The sequence below is a fragment of the Camellia sinensis genome, chromosome 14, assembly GCF_055761805.1.
Source record: "Camellia sinensis isolate YWXY chromosome 14, ASM5576180v1, whole genome shotgun sequence".
Lineage (NCBI taxonomy): Eukaryota > Viridiplantae > Streptophyta > Magnoliopsida > Ericales > Theaceae > Camellia > Camellia sinensis.
In genome coordinates, this window is record NC_138974.1 from 121342790 (window position 1) to 121359180 (window position 16391).

The window sequence follows — 16391 nt, forward strand, 5'->3', positions numbered from 1 at the left end:
AGAGCCTTTGGCATTATCCTAGGCTCTTTATCATCTTGCGGAGCAATCATGAATGTTTCCCTCTCAATCACCCAGTGATGACGTGGAAAATTTTCACATTTGCTACCACGCAACTAAGAATGTAGAGTATTCTGCTCTAATGGAGTAATCCATTAGTAGACACATCGCTCCCACTGTCCCTAGGATATTGGAAATTTCTTTCCATTCTCAACTAGGCTACATAGAGCGCTATGCTTGGAATTCTCCATCTTATAGAGTTCCGAAAACTCTATTCACGTCACCTTTACTAATAAAACTTTATGTGACTTACTTACACTACCACAAAGCTGCTTACCTATATGCACATGACCCGGAGGGTTTGCATGACCGCATACAATAATGCGCCACACGACCCTTTGTGTTTACAAGACAGCATACAATAATGCGCTATAGAACCCTAGGTCTTAACTTCGCAATCTTATGAGAAGTAGAATAAAGATAAGCTGCTTAATGGTTACAGATCGCCCATAGATGGCTCTCTGCTAACCCATTACTCAAAATGGAGTGTAAAAACTGATATGGAGGGCACTTAGTTAGGGATATAGGCAACAAACTAGTGCAATTCCCAATTGGGAAACATTTTGCGCCATTATCTACCTAACATTAACAATATTTAATTCCTTATCTCTACTACACCAGTGTGTTGTTGAGTACTAGGAATAATCAATGTTCTAAGCATCCATCTCTCTTCACAGAGTTTTTCTGAAAACATAACTCAAATAGATACTCGCCACCTTGGTCAAAACTAAAAGCACAAAAAACTCTTATCTAATTGATCTCGACCACATATGTGCAATGTCAAAAATCATCTCAAAACTTTTGACTTATGGGAGATCAAATAGTCTTGACTCAGATGCGTATCGTAATCTATAAATGTGTTGAGATTGAGGCTTAGCTATTGTACCCTCACACATATCTAGTCACAAAATATCATAGTGGACTAAATGAGCCAAAACAAATGACCTTCTGCGGCTTTCCTACTTACTTGTGCGCACCCATTGCGAACAAAGTTACACATTCACATGAGAGCAGGATGTCATAAGCGAGTGGGCCCGAAAAGGCCTACTCAAACCATCGTGTCATCATCTCATTAATGTGATTAAGTATAATAAGCCACTGGTTCATGACCAATGTCATAAACTAATTCCAATCATCTTAATGTGTGAGTTCTCGAAGACAAGTTTTAAAGGTTTAGGCCCAACTAGGTAATGACTCACGACTAAGTCATATTCACTAGATCATAAAAAGGATGTCATGGAGATATCAACTGCGCCTAAGTCACAAATTTAACTAGTAAGTGCTAATCCCTTGCACCTTCAAGTCAATTTTATTTTCCATACACTTTAATACATCTAGTTGAAAGATGACGATACTCCTGTTGCCATCTCTATTTCTCGCTTCATAGTTACTTGCAATTAATTCTACTATCCACAAGAAGGAGAGAATAAGCTATCAACTATGATAGCTCCTGAAGTAACTTAAGCGCGAATTAGGCTAAAGAGTCTAATTCAACACAATGCTCTTACAAGCGATGCGTTAAATTCTTAGAGTCATAACAACCTTGTCAGCCTTAACCTTTTCATTACTATGCTGCAACGTTTGCGCTTAGTGGTAAATGTTATTCAAAACGTTAGCCTAGTAAAGGAATCACACAAAGAAGCACCTCATCTATGTTTCACACTCAAGTGTGGAAACAGTAAGTGTCCACACTTAGACAAGTTGGCAATGCTAATAGATTTTGCAGCCACTAAGCGCTAATCTTTTCACTCAGTGTTAATAGATTTTGCAGCTTCTAAGCGCTAATCTTTTAACTTCACGTGATATTTCAACGCACACTATTATAGTGCATGAAATTTCGCTCAATCCACTCCCAATAATTGGGTAGAGAGCAAAACACTGCTCGTACTGGCTACTCGTCTTACACTTAATGACTAATTTATTTAAGCTCGCATTTCTTGGATGACGTGACTCTTGAATGTTACTTCATCCAATGATGTAACATTATTTACAAGTCAAATTACAAAGTCAATCCGCGCAGCTCATTAGTCAAGATCATATACAGATCTATTGAGGGCTTACTAATTTCATAACTCCAAAACTCGCCAACCAAAACTATGTAGCGTGCCGCTAACTATAGCGCACACATTAGTTTTTATTGTGCCAAACAAGGCAACAAAAACACGGCGACTTTGAGTCATGTTTCCTTACTTTGGCTCAATTAAGGTTTGACCTAAAGTCTCCAAGACTTTTTCTCATCTAAAGAATGGGATTAGTTTGTTCACATTTGAACATCTCTACTAAGTCTAGGTCAACCAAATTAACTTCCATAAGCTAAATCAATTTAGAGAGAAATTCGCATTGGGATTAATTTGATTAGCATAATATAATTTTGCCGCAAAAATCTAAATTAAATAGTGACAATATTACACAAGTCACAAGATCGAAAATCCGCTATGCTCGTAATCATCTCTTGCGCCACAAGTGACAATTATCCAAAATTTAGTTTAATTTATGCGCAAAATATTGGTTTTCGGGAGTTAATCTACAAAGATTTCTCTCAACCGAATAACCTCCCACTGACTATGGCATATACAAAGCATGATAAATTCCATACAATAGCATTTTAATGTAAATCTACAAATAACTCATGCTATATTTATTTAATAATGGAATTCTAATAAATAAATAAATAATCATGCTCTTCTAATTACAACATATTACAAACCAAAAAAAAATATGCTGTATTCAATATTTAAATTATGCCATAACAGAAAGTACATCATCCTGAAATTTTCTGGAATTTTCTGGTATTTTCTGGAATTTTAAATAACTAATTAAACACACATAAAATTAGAAATAAAAAATCCAGAAACTAGTAAACAGAAACAATATTCAGATTATGCCATAATTAAAATGTACATTGTTCTGAAATATTCTGAAATTTTTCTGAAATATTCTGGAATTTTAAATGACTAATAAATACACATAAAATTAGAAATAAAAAATCCAGAAACTGATAAAATGAGACAATATTACCAGTAGATATTAAAACATTTCAGAAGTCCACAATAAAAATTTCAACCCCAGAAAATTAATCATGCAACACCAGATGCATTTTAAAGCAAAAAAAATGCATTATTAACACAGGAAAAATATTACATATTTTCGTAAAATTTTCAAAATTTTACATAATATAGAAAAATTAATTCTAAGTCTAAGGGTACCAACCATGCTTAAAACAAAGCTATAACGAATAAATTATGGCCAATTAACGCAATTCAGAAATAAAAAACAAACAAACAGAGCCTTAGAGCCAAGCCAGCGCGGAAAAACGGCTCGGCTCGGCTCGGCGCCGCTCAGCGCAAGTCGGCTCAAGGATCGGCTCGGCGCGCGGCTCAGCCTCGGCTCGGTGCGCGGCTCCAGCACGCGGCGCGCGTGCGGGCGCGGACGGCGCGCGTGCGTGGACAGCACCGCCGACGCGCGCGTGATAGCGCGTGCAGGCGCGTCAGCATGGCATCCGGCGCGTGTAGGCGCGTGGAAGCGCGTGGGAGCGCGTGGCTTCGGCGTGGTGGCGCGTGAATGCCACGCGCCGCCTTCCAGGGTGCTGACTGTTCCGATTTTTGTACTGCCGGACTCCTTTTTCCAAAATAAAATCATTTATGCTCATAAAAATGACATTAATGATCATAAAAAAAATATTTTGGATCTCCACATCTTTTATAAGTATACACATGATAAAAGAAAGCACGAAAATATCCATCAATGGCTCTGATACCAATGTAAATAAAAACAAACAATTATGCAGCGGATAAAATAATCATATCATACCTTTTGATGATAGAACCTCGTGGATAAATCACGTGCTTCCAGAATCAGATCAATCAATCCCAGCAGTGGGGTGATATTACAATGGTGAATATCACCCACACAAACCACAGTGCAACTGACTTGATCGTTGTTTCTTGGGAGAGAGTCAGAATATGGGTTGAAACAGACTCAACGTTGTTTCTCTTTTATTACCCATAACCATATAACAAATATTTAATATATTATAATATCTATCTATATCAGTTAAGATACAGATAATATCTAATATATATTATATCTATCTATATCAGTTCAAACTGATAACGTCTGTTTCAAGAGTGGTTATCCTAAATAGGTTTGATTTCAAAATCAAAACCTATTTGGATAAGGATTCAAAATCAAATTTTAATGGTCATGCCACATGGGCGCCCATTACTAACAGTCTTGGTTTTCAAATATGAAATTAAGTTCAATTTCTACTCATAAGCTTGAGTAACCTGCACATACACAAACGTATTAAAATTATCAAGTAACAATGATTAAATGTGTACATTTCGACAACTATTAGTTGCCTGTAAAGTTGCCCCCAATCAGGTGGTTGGTAGTATGAACTTGGAGTGGGTTTGGAAACTAAAAGTCCCACAAAAACTCAAAAATTTCCTTCAGCTGATCCTTCTAAGAAAGCTTTTAACCAATGATCTAAGAGTGAAAAGGGGGTTGATGGCCAATGCTTCGTATCCTAGGTGTGGTATTCACACTAAAGAGATGGAACACTTCGTGGATGTGATATCACCAAAGCTGTTTGGATCAATGTGGGCTATCATTGGTATTCGAAGGACAATCAGTTGCACCTCAATACTCGTCTTAAAAAGAATTTGAAACCTCATTCGCAAACTGATCCACTCTGTAATATTGTTTTTGTTGTCTCTCTGGCAAATCTTAAAGGATAGGAATAAAAAAGTTTTTTAAAATTCTAATCCTATTTTGCAAAAAAACCTTATCCTTCATACATAATTATGCTGGTGAGATCCAACAGGCTTTTCTCATGTTTGTTACCTCGACCAATCACTCATCTAAACTAATTAAATGGCTTCCTTCTTCTATAGGGGAAATCAAACTCAATACAGACGGATGTGCATGAGGAGACCCAGGGGAAGGAGGCTTTAAAGGGGTCTTTGGAGGTGAAAAATGAGTCTGGCTGTGTGGTTTCTTTGGAAAGCTAGAGAAGTGCTATAGCCTTGAAGCTAAAATGTGGGGCATTTACCGAGGCCTCACGATTGTGTTGGAAAAAGGTCTCAATGAAATCATTATTGAGACAGATTCTACAATGGCTGAAGAATTGCTTACTGAGGGTCCAACAATTGTTGGCAACATTTGTCTACCATTGATAGGACTCAACATGTTCTCATAAATCCTCATGTAAGTTTCCTCTTTATAGTACTGATGCACATACTTTTCTGGTTTTTCACCCATATAGTTTGCAGTAGCAACAACATGAGCACAAGGAATGCCTGACAGATCCCATTTCCTACATCCACAAGTACATTCTTTTACGTCCACCTTATATTGCTCACCATATGGGCTAACAACTTCAAATTGGAAACCCCCATTCCATCTAGGAATCCAGCTAGCTATATATAGCTTTCCCTTCTCCAAAATATGTTGAATCTTAGGACATATAGGGCCTTTGTTGTACCTTTTCATTATTTACTTTCTTTTTTGAACTATTTCCATCAACAAAACTCTTATCTTCTCCAACATGGTGACCATAGGTTTATCCTTAGCTTGCAATATGCTTGAATTGAAACATTCACGCAGATTATTCGACAAAATGTCACACTTTAGGAAACTGTTGAAGTGACTCATACTCCAATGGATTGGTGGTCTTTCAGCCAACCAGTTGTATGCTGCATAATCAACTCCTTTGATTTCTTCCATAACGTTGGTGAATACAACAACAGTGCTTGCCCTAGCAGCCTTTCATAACAAATCTTTCAAGACCCTGCCCTTATGTTTGCCCTTGAAATTGTTACACAAAGCACTACAACAAATTATACTTTTGGCGATTAAATTTTTAGTCGCCAAAAGTCATATTTTGGTCGCCAAAACGTTTTGCCGACTAAACTTTGTGGATGCCAACTTCGTCGTTGGATGATTGTCGAGAAACTTATTGACGACTAAAAAATATTTGGTCGCTGAAAGTCTTCAATGTGCGACTAATTTTTTAGTTGTCAAAAGTTTTCAACTGTCAATTAAAAATTGTTTGGTCACTGAAAGTCTTCAATTGGCGATTAATTTTTTAGTTGCCAAAAGTTCATAATAAATTTAACATTGTATTTTCAGCAACTAAAATTTTTTGTCGCCAAAAACTTAAACCAGTTAGGGCCAAAAACTTAAACCATTTGGACGTTCAAACTTTCAGTCGCTAATTTTTTTTTGTCCATCTTATTGCTTTATTACTTGTGTTGTATTGTATGTCACTGATTGCGTTGCGTTGTGTTATTGTGTTCTATCTTTTTTTTTATTTACTTTTTGTTTCATTTCAAGTCTAAAACGGCGGGGTGGCGGGGTGATTTTGTGGTTTGTTCAAAAAAATAAAATTAAATAAATGGTTTTGGTTTTCTATCTATTTTTAATTTACTTTTTTGTTTCATTTCAAGTCTAAAACGGCGGGGTGGCGGGGTGATTTTATGTTTTGTTCAAAAAAATAAAATTAAATAAGGGTTTATTATACTTTTGCCTCTTTAAATAATTGTCAAATTATTTATTTCCTTTTTAAACTATCAATTGAGTTTATTTGATTGTTAAAGCATATAAATTAAAATCTATTTAATTTTTATACTATCGATTGAATATACTAAATTTCTAACATATTTTATTCAAACTTATTTAGTCATCGAAAAAATTACAAAAATAAAATATAAACCCATAAGTATTATAAATTAATAAAAAACACTACCTAATAAGATTTTATTACAAAAAAAATCTTACTTTTTTTTTTTTAAATGTGTTTTATTTCGTTGTATATTTAATTTAGTATTAGAGTTGATTTCTTAATCTTGCCAATAAAATTATCATGATTATTAATTATATTGAAGAGGTATAATTAGATAATTTAAATAATAACATTTCGCTACAAGTAATAATAGACCAAAATAATATATTAATTAAATTATGAAAAAAACTTAGCGAAAAACTTAAAAATAATAAATTATAAATTATAAATGAAATTTGGCTTATTATAAGGGCAAGTAGTAGAAGATAAGTAAAAAAATACTTTAGATAATTACCATTATGCCTGTAAAGGAAATTCACCATAATAATTGACACCCACTTTTCAAAGACAAAATAAAAATTTAAAGATTTTTTGAAATAAAATTTTAAATAGGTAGGTTCTTTTATTAATTTATAATACATTTGAGTTTGTATTTTATTTTTGTAATCCTTATTAGGACTAAATATAGATTTCAATTAAATATTTTGGGGAATTAATAGATTCAATGGATAGTTTAAAAACTAAATAGATTTTGATTCATATACTATGGGGACTTAGGGCTATTTTAGGAAAATGGTTAAAAGTCATCTTTCAGCTTTTAATTTATTTTGAGTCACATTATCTCTCACATTTTTTACACGTCTTTTTAAAAAAAGTCAAAAAAATTAAAATGTGAACTTTTATCTATTTTCTTAAAACAACCATTAATAGATTCAATCAATAATTCATAATTTAAATAGGTAATTTAACAATAATTTTGGAATGTAAACTGTAATGAATCCATAAAGCAATTCTAAAAACACAAGGAAATGACAAAAGAAATTACAATTATATTCTTTGTAAATTAAGATTTTAAATACTAATTATTTACAAAATTATTACTCCTTTCGTCCCAACATATTAGTCTTTTATTCCATTTTTCATTATCTCAAAATATTAGTCCCTTTTTAAAAATGAAGTAATAAAATAATATGAATTTACTATTTTGTTTATCAAGGTATTAACTTTAAAGATTTTCTTTTACATGTTCACCTTACTTTGTTTGTTACGGATATTTTTCAAATATTTTAAAGAGTAGATAGAAAGCTTAATCTCTCACTTTTAGGATGCGTTTGGTTCATAGATTTGAGGAGGAATTTAGAAAGAAAGAGCCAAAAGTAGGTAATGTGAATAAAATATAATTATATTTTTCTTACGTTTCACACACTCTTTCCTCTTTTCCTTTTCAAATTCATCCCCAAATCTGTGAATCAAACAAAACCTTAGTGAATATTACTTTATTTATATCACTATTCTCAAACATTTAAAAAATTAAAACCAAGAGATAAGGTATTTATGAAAGTGGAAAACAAATTTTTATAGTATTTCGAGATTATAATCAAGTAAAGGGTTTTTACAGCATAATAATGTGACAACATCATTCCCAATCCCATTAAGTAAAAGCTTTTTTAGTACAATTTTTAACAAGTTAGAAGTTAACAATTAGGAAACAACCGTTGAATATATTTCTTGTTTTTAATAAGTAATTTTTTTTTCCCTTCATTTTATTCGAATTATTTTTGCCTTACAAATTAAAATATAGGTTTCTTTTTTTTTTTTTTTGGAAGATGGAAATCAAATCATAGGCTGTGACGATGGATTTGATTATGGATAAAAATATGAGTTATACCAAATACGTTTACATATTTTCAAAATAAAAGAAAAAAAAATATAAATAATTTTATATACTGCAGTAAATGCACCTATAAATTTCATTTTCAAGAAAGAAAAATCTTTAGAAAATTATTTAAAATAAAAATAAAAATCAGAGTTTGACTCTTATAACAAAATAAATCTTGAGTTTTTAATTTGATCAATTTAAACTTTAGTTGTTTGATTTATTTTTAATCTAAACCATCATCTTATTTCTATTAAGTAAAACTAATAAAAATGATATTTTAGTCATAAAATTCAATGTAGGTTTATATAAAATATCCAAAATATAATTTTTCATTGACTTTAATGGCTAAAATATTCGTTTTTCCGTCAATTTTACTTAACGAAAATGGACTGATGGTTTAGATTGAAAAGAAACAAAAAAAAAATTTAGAATTTAAATTAACAAAATTTAAAACTCATAATTTATCTTGTTATGAGTACTACAGGAAATTTGAGTTTTACGCTGCTAAAAGCTTGAAAAATGCTGTAAAATGTTACAGCAATGTTTAAAATTTGGGGGATTTGGTGATAGCCCCTCACTATCTAATTTGTCTTTCAAAAGAACAAGAATTATATAAGTACTTTCAAAACCCCCCTGATATTTTAAAACTTGTTTCTTTTACTATATTATCCTCATATCTATCAGCTCTTCTATTAAGCCATCTTCACTATGTATTTCAGAGTAAAATTTTACTTTGATACAGAGTAAAATTTTACTTTAGTTTCAGAGTAAAATTTTACTTTCATACAGAGTAAAATTTTACTTTAATTTTACTTTCATACAGAGTAAAATTTTACTTTAGTTTTTGAGTGTAAAATTTTACTTTCATACAGAGTAAAATTTTATTTTCATACAGAGTAAAATTTTACTTTCATACAGAGTAAAATTTTACTTTAGTTTCAGAGTGTAAAATTTTACTTTCATACAGAGTAAAATTTTACTCTAGTTCTGTCAAATGAAAAAAACAGAGCAAAATGAAATTAGATCAAAAACAACAAAAATAAATCAAAAAAAAAAAAAACAAACAAACAAAAACAAAATAAATTAATCAACAAATCAACATATCTAATTGAGAAGAAACACTTCTAAAACTCCATCAACAATCACAAATCTCAATGAAAATAATACATGTGTTCAACAACACTCATACACACAAATATATATATATATATATACATATATTCTACTGTTCCTCATCCACATCCTTCCCAACCTCCTGTTCAACGTCTTTCAATCTCGAAGCTTCAGCCTTCGCATTCAACATCGCAAGCATCTCATCAACAACCTCATCATGTTTCTTCTCCGCTTCCAATTGAGCCATCTCCACCACACTCCAAATCTCCCCCATCTGCTCCGAAACCCTAGCTTTCAAATCTCCAAAGAGCTTATTCAGATCTTGAGACAAAGAGCTTATTCCTTAGGTGCAAACAACGAAGCCATTGATTGAGGATGAACTTTTGCTATTTTGATCTTCTTATTGTTTCTATGGAGGCATTTGCTACCAGATCTGGTCACTCCGACCAGATCTCCTTTGAAACCCTAGCCATGGAGTCATCATCTATGTATATGCAATAGTTGTATCAGACGAAGCTTGATAGATTGAGATTGTGATTAGGGAAGATTTAATTGAGGGTATAATAGTCTGATAAAATATTTAAATAATAAATTTTGTCCTTTATATAAGACTTTATAATTATGAGGGGGTTTTAAAAGTATAATTTTTTTCTTAGTCTTTTTAACAATAAAAGGAAGATAAGAGGGGTTTATAGCCAAATTTCCCTTAAAATTTTCATCGTTGATACAACTGCTGCAATAGCTTTACAACGTTTGAAAACCGTCGCTAAAACTATTAGATGGCGTTTTTTAAAACGCCAAAAATGTTTGACGTCTGCTTCTATTCTGTCACAAACTAACGTATGACATCATCATGATGTCATTTAGTGGCGTTTTTTTGAAAAAATGCCACTTTTTTTTTTCCTTTCTCTCTCCCCCTTGATTCTGAAATATGAGAAGAATTACTATCAATAAAGCATAGCATTTCAGAAGATATGCATTGAAAGATTCAACAGAGTTATGAGGCCCCATTTGCCAAGATTCTGAAATATAGCACAAGCCAAAGAATTTAACTATAAAGAAGACAGTTTGAATATTTAATTACGAATGCAAATGGCTCAAATTTCAATATCCATACGCCAACCATGCATCAAGCTAATTAGAATTTTATACATCTAATATATTGTAATCAACACATCATAAAATATTATATGGAGTTGGAAAAAAGTACATAAAAGTACTCAACTCATCTATGAACCAAATTAAATATATCTACTCTTCAATCCACATGCTTGTTGGCGTCAAACTTCTCACGGAGCTTAGATGCCTGAAACAATCAACCATCATTGACTTAAGAGATTCCATCAACAAAACAATTCAATGAACAAATCCTCCACCAGACAAAGCCAAATACATTATAATGAAATCTTAAAAAACAAAATTCAAATTCATACTCAGAAGAGCACCAAAAATTCAAAGTCATAATACATCAATTCCCTCAGTACACTCTAATAGATACTTCTAATAACACATGAAATTGGGAAACACAGTAAGGAATATAAACATTTCAAGAAATAGCAACAAATTCAACTCCAACTTCACTTGAATCACCAACCTGGGGTGAATTGGCATCGGTTGGATAGATTGGACAAATTGCTGTCTTTGACAACCATGAATCTATGCATTGAGCATGAAAGCTATAGCTGCAATTAGGCAACAATCTGCACAAATCACCCAAGTTCAAATAAGCATTTGATTGTGGATTTGGACAGAAGTAATCATGATTTTTCATATCATTTCCAACCATAAGTTCCAGTCTCCATTTCAAATAAGCATTTTTGCACTTAACTGGACAGAAGTAATCTATGCATCATAGATCATTATACATTGATAGCTAAATTCAATGTTGTGCTATTAACATAACACATACTTTTTCCTCAGCAAACTTACAGTTGAGAATGTGATACTGTGTAGACCACTCCATTGTCATAGCATATACTAAGATAATATCCTCTTTGTATCACGGGGCATGCACAGTTTTATTCTTCCTTCACTACAAAAGACCTTTTGAAAGTTTGTGGGTATGTCACATTTATAAGGTGGGTTAAAAGTTTCTAGCGGACCAATATGGGATGGATTCGGACTCTCCACATCAACCTCCAAGTTTGTGGGTCCACGTGGTGGAACTAAGGTTCTCACAGACGGCACCATTTGTGCGGACCACTCCACTGCCGTAATACACATCAAGATATTGTTCACTTTGTACCATATGGGCACATACAGTTTTGTTCTTCTTTCATAACAACAGATCTTTTAAAAATTTATAAATATAACATATTTATAATGTAAATCAAAAAAATTTAATGAATGGATGTGGAACAGATTCGAAACACCACATATACCCTTTCTTAAAAGGCAGTGTATAATGGGATTTCACTATGTTGTATTTTGTCCTCATGCAATTATTGGAGTCAGGCTGTGGTATGTATGGGGACGTAATTTTTGAGTGACAACACGTGGCCGAGGTGTCACCGAAGTGACAGCCGAGATTCCACGTGTCCTGGTCATGACGCCGAGATCATCCCGGTTAGGCCGAGGTTATCTCCGAAGATATTGGAATCTGGGATAAGCGAATAAGGGACAAGAGTCCTAGAATGGGAGAAGACTTCAGTTTGGGTAAAGATAAGACTCTTACAAAGTTTATCCTAATCCTACTGGGAGTCAAAGATTAGCAGTAATCCTAAGTCCATTAGAGCTAGGCTTCTATTGGGACTAGGATTGTGTTGGCTATAAAAGGGAGGCACCCCCATGGGTCTAAGGTATGTCTTTTATGCTCTGTCTAGTGAGTTAAGCACTATTTGTTATCTTTGAGAGATATTTTACTGACTTAATCGTCGGAGTGCCTCAGGGTGGACGAACCACCGCCGGAATCTCTTCTTTTCTGTGACAGGTCATTCAGGCGTTATCTATTCTGCCAGTGCTCTCCAGTTGAGTACTAATTTGGCAGTGTGGTCAGAAATCTACTCACACAGTATGTATTTCCAAAAAAGATGTGTAATCCTTTCTGTTCAACAATTTTTTTGATTGGGGGAGAGTATGGCTAAAGTGGTAACTTTCCCACTTCTGATTGGTTTTAAAAGTAAGGATTCTGAGGAGACAATATGAAGAGCTAAATAGTTTGTGATTAGTAAAAGTTATCACTTGGTTCTAACCATGTGATAAACCCAGAGGCGGCTCAAATCTTTTTAGGGTGTATGGCAAAAAATCCAAGTGAGAACTTATTTTTTGAAAACATTTTTACATTGTAAAATATTTGTTTAAAATATATTTTTCTTGCTTTTTGAAATGCAATATATATTAATTAATTTTTTTTTTCTTTCTAACATTTCATTATCAATTGATATTATAATTAATTCACTTAATTTTTCGTATGCCATAATTGATCTTAAGTTTGTTTTTATCCATTTTAATTTTGAAAAATTTGATTTTTACATGTTTTGGTATTGTTGCACTCTCCTTTTGAAGTTTGGCAAATTTATATTCATATTCTATATTAGATATATTTAAAATAAAAAATTTGTAAAAATAAAACAAACACTAACTATAACTTCATAATATTATGTGTGGACGGTGGAAATCCAACCCAGTCCAATAAAGATATAAACCCAAATAAATCAGGTAAGCCCAAATGAATAAAGCCCAAAATAAACGAGAGTCAACCAGATTGATGGTGTAAGTTTAGGACTCAGGAGTTTGCTCCTCTCTAAGTTTCAAGTTCGAAATCTCTTAATTGATATTAATCCTTGTGTTAAATTAGTCTATACGAAACTCTACTTAGACGTAACTAAAAACATTTACACAAACTTACCATTCCTTTATTTTCCTGCTGCAATCATGCTTGACCAGATTGCTGACTTGATTGTCAGAGGGTCTTCCTGACTTATAGGTTAGGCGTAATATCTGACTTTGGTTTCTCATGCGGGTGCAGGGTAAGGAGTATCATCTCTTTAATCCGGTGTGAAGACAAATTCACCATCTACAGTATGTAAAATATAAATATATATGTATATATATATATATAATTGAACAATATAACATGATTGCTAGATTTGCTTATTTCCATATGGCAAAGTAACTAGAAACTGAACAATTGCATCTAAAATAGAGAGGCTTAAAGAGAGAAGGGTTTGTGTCGTATTTGTCACAATAAGTTGAAACAGGTTGGTGTTGCAGCTATTAGTTTAAGAGCAATTCCATTGCTACTCTCATGTTTTATTAGTTGAAGAATAAAAAAGGTATGCTCTTTACATAACTAACTTTTTATCTATGTTTTTCAATGTTACTCTTTATTTGACATATTTATCCACACAAATTAATTCAAAGAGTCTTCCAACGCTCTCCAAGTATAGTTAGCCTATAAAAATCTTGTTAAAATAGCTATCATACTAACTAGCTTGTTAGAGTGAAAAAAAATAACTTGAAACTAATAATAATAACTAACAAGCCTCTTTTAAAAAAGCAATTAGGGAAGCTTTTTGGCATATGCGTGTATTCTTCAACTGTATTATTTTGGAAATATTACATATTAGTGCATTTTTATAAAAATAATCACCAATAGAGTGAAAGAATATTTGAATTTTCATAATGGTGCAAGTTTTTTATGTTTACGGTGTACGTCTTTTTTGTGTATAGTGGAAGTCTTTTTTACATGTTAGAGCTACATATAAAAAAATATAATTTATAATGTAATTATTTCTTCACTGTTCTACTCATTTATAATTTTCCTTTAATTTCACTAGAATGATAGAAAGTAAAAAATAAAAAATAAAATGATTTGAGTTTTCCAAGCGTCAGTTGTTTTGTTGTTACAACAAAAACAATGGTGGGGCTCTTTGCATTCTTCTGGATAAGTATGACATATAAATAAAAAGAGTTGCATTTTTTTTTTGAATTTTTTTTTAGTGATTTGTTTTTTCATTATTTTTAAATTATGTCAAAAAATTTTACTTTTCAGGTTGGTCTTATGTACTTAAATTTGAAAAAATCAAAAATAAATTTACTAATTTTTTTTTGTTTTTGTTTTTGGGAGAATGACCCATAAATTCCAAATGGATGACTTGTGAACCTTGCAGTCCTAATTGTTTTTTAATAATATCAGAAGTCCCATTTTGTGACGATTTACATTTTTGCCCATAGAGTATGAGATTAAGGTTCATTTATGCATTTTGCATATGTTACGAGCCTATCACCGTTTAGAAAACGCACTATAGTCTTTTTTCGGCTATTACATTAGTTTGGCCCACCCATGTCACTGAAGCCACATTTTGAACTCAAACGTACCTAGATTACCAAATATTTGGTTTGCCTCTATACGGGTTAGGCAAAACCATATTGAAGTTCAAAGTTATAGAGGAAACGATTCACACCAGAGTGTTTCATGGGCGACGGTTGAGGATTACGGCTAACAACGTTTCTCCGTCGTCGGCTGAAGTGTGACCACATTTCACTTTAGAACGAGCAAAATACACCCCCATCGGCGCAATCGATGAACTACATTCGGACTAATTATGGCAACCTAACCTTGATATATTCGATATTATTCGGAACCCAAAGCTTTTAGTTTTAGGGATTTCCAAATTTGTTGCACATCTGATTTGGTCTGGAAATCCTTTTGCGATTGGAGATTTGGAAGAGTTTCCTAGTGTGGTGAGCACGTAGGTAAGTCACGTACGCAATATTGAGGCTATCATGTTCCCGGATTGGTAGGGGTGTAATTGGTGTGATGTGATTAGCATCAGAACCCACATTGATAAAGGAAACAACCTCCACATCCCACTAAATCAGCGTCTGTTTGAGGAAATACCACAATGGTGATCTGGGTTTTTGGCATATGAACTGTGGTTAATATGTTTGCTACCATACGAACATTTTCTTTGCTGAACTGTAGCACTTGTATCCTCTAAACTATTGGACAGTGTATTTTCTTCCTTTATTTCATTTTGGAAATCTTTGGAGTTGTTATATCTTGGTTTTGGAGGTATACAATTCGATCTAGACTTGTTAGGATTGTTCATTCGCGCTTATTTACGTTGAAAAGTTCTTTGGGAACTTGGAAAATCTATTCTGGTGTCGACACTAGCATTTCTGAGGGTTGACACCAACTTACTGCCTTGCCTTTAGTGTCTTTGATGGTTTACAGGGTCGACACCAGGGGCTCTAAGGGTCAACCCTTCCTTTGTTGTTTTGTTCTGGGTTGCATTATGAAATAAAGGGTCGACACCACTAGTTCTAAGGGTCGACCCTTGTCCATTGCAAACATTAGTGTCTCAACTTTTCTTCCTCAGGGTCGACACCACTATCTGAAGGGTCGATCCCTGTGAGTTAATTACCAGATTTTTTTATTCGGTTTTAGGGCTCTACTTTTGGGGGTTTCACTTATTCTGTTCTTTGACTTTAGGGCTATTATTCTACCATTATAAATAGACCCCAAACACATTTTTCTCATTAACTTTTTCCTCTCTCTCTCTCTCTCTCTCCTCTTTACACCGTGAATATCTCTCTCTTTTAGAAACTCATCTTGTTCACTTAGATCTCTAGATCTACTCATGTAGAGGCATCTTTTCACCTTGGTCCTTTGAGAAAAATTGTAGATCTCGTCAAGGGCTTTCTTTTGATCTAAGAATTTCATGGTTTCATCGACTTCAATTTTTTTTTCTCGAGTTCTCCTCTTCGCTTCAAGAGGTAGGGTCTATTTCCTAAACTCAATATGAATTCAGTAGCATATTTGTGGCATATTTT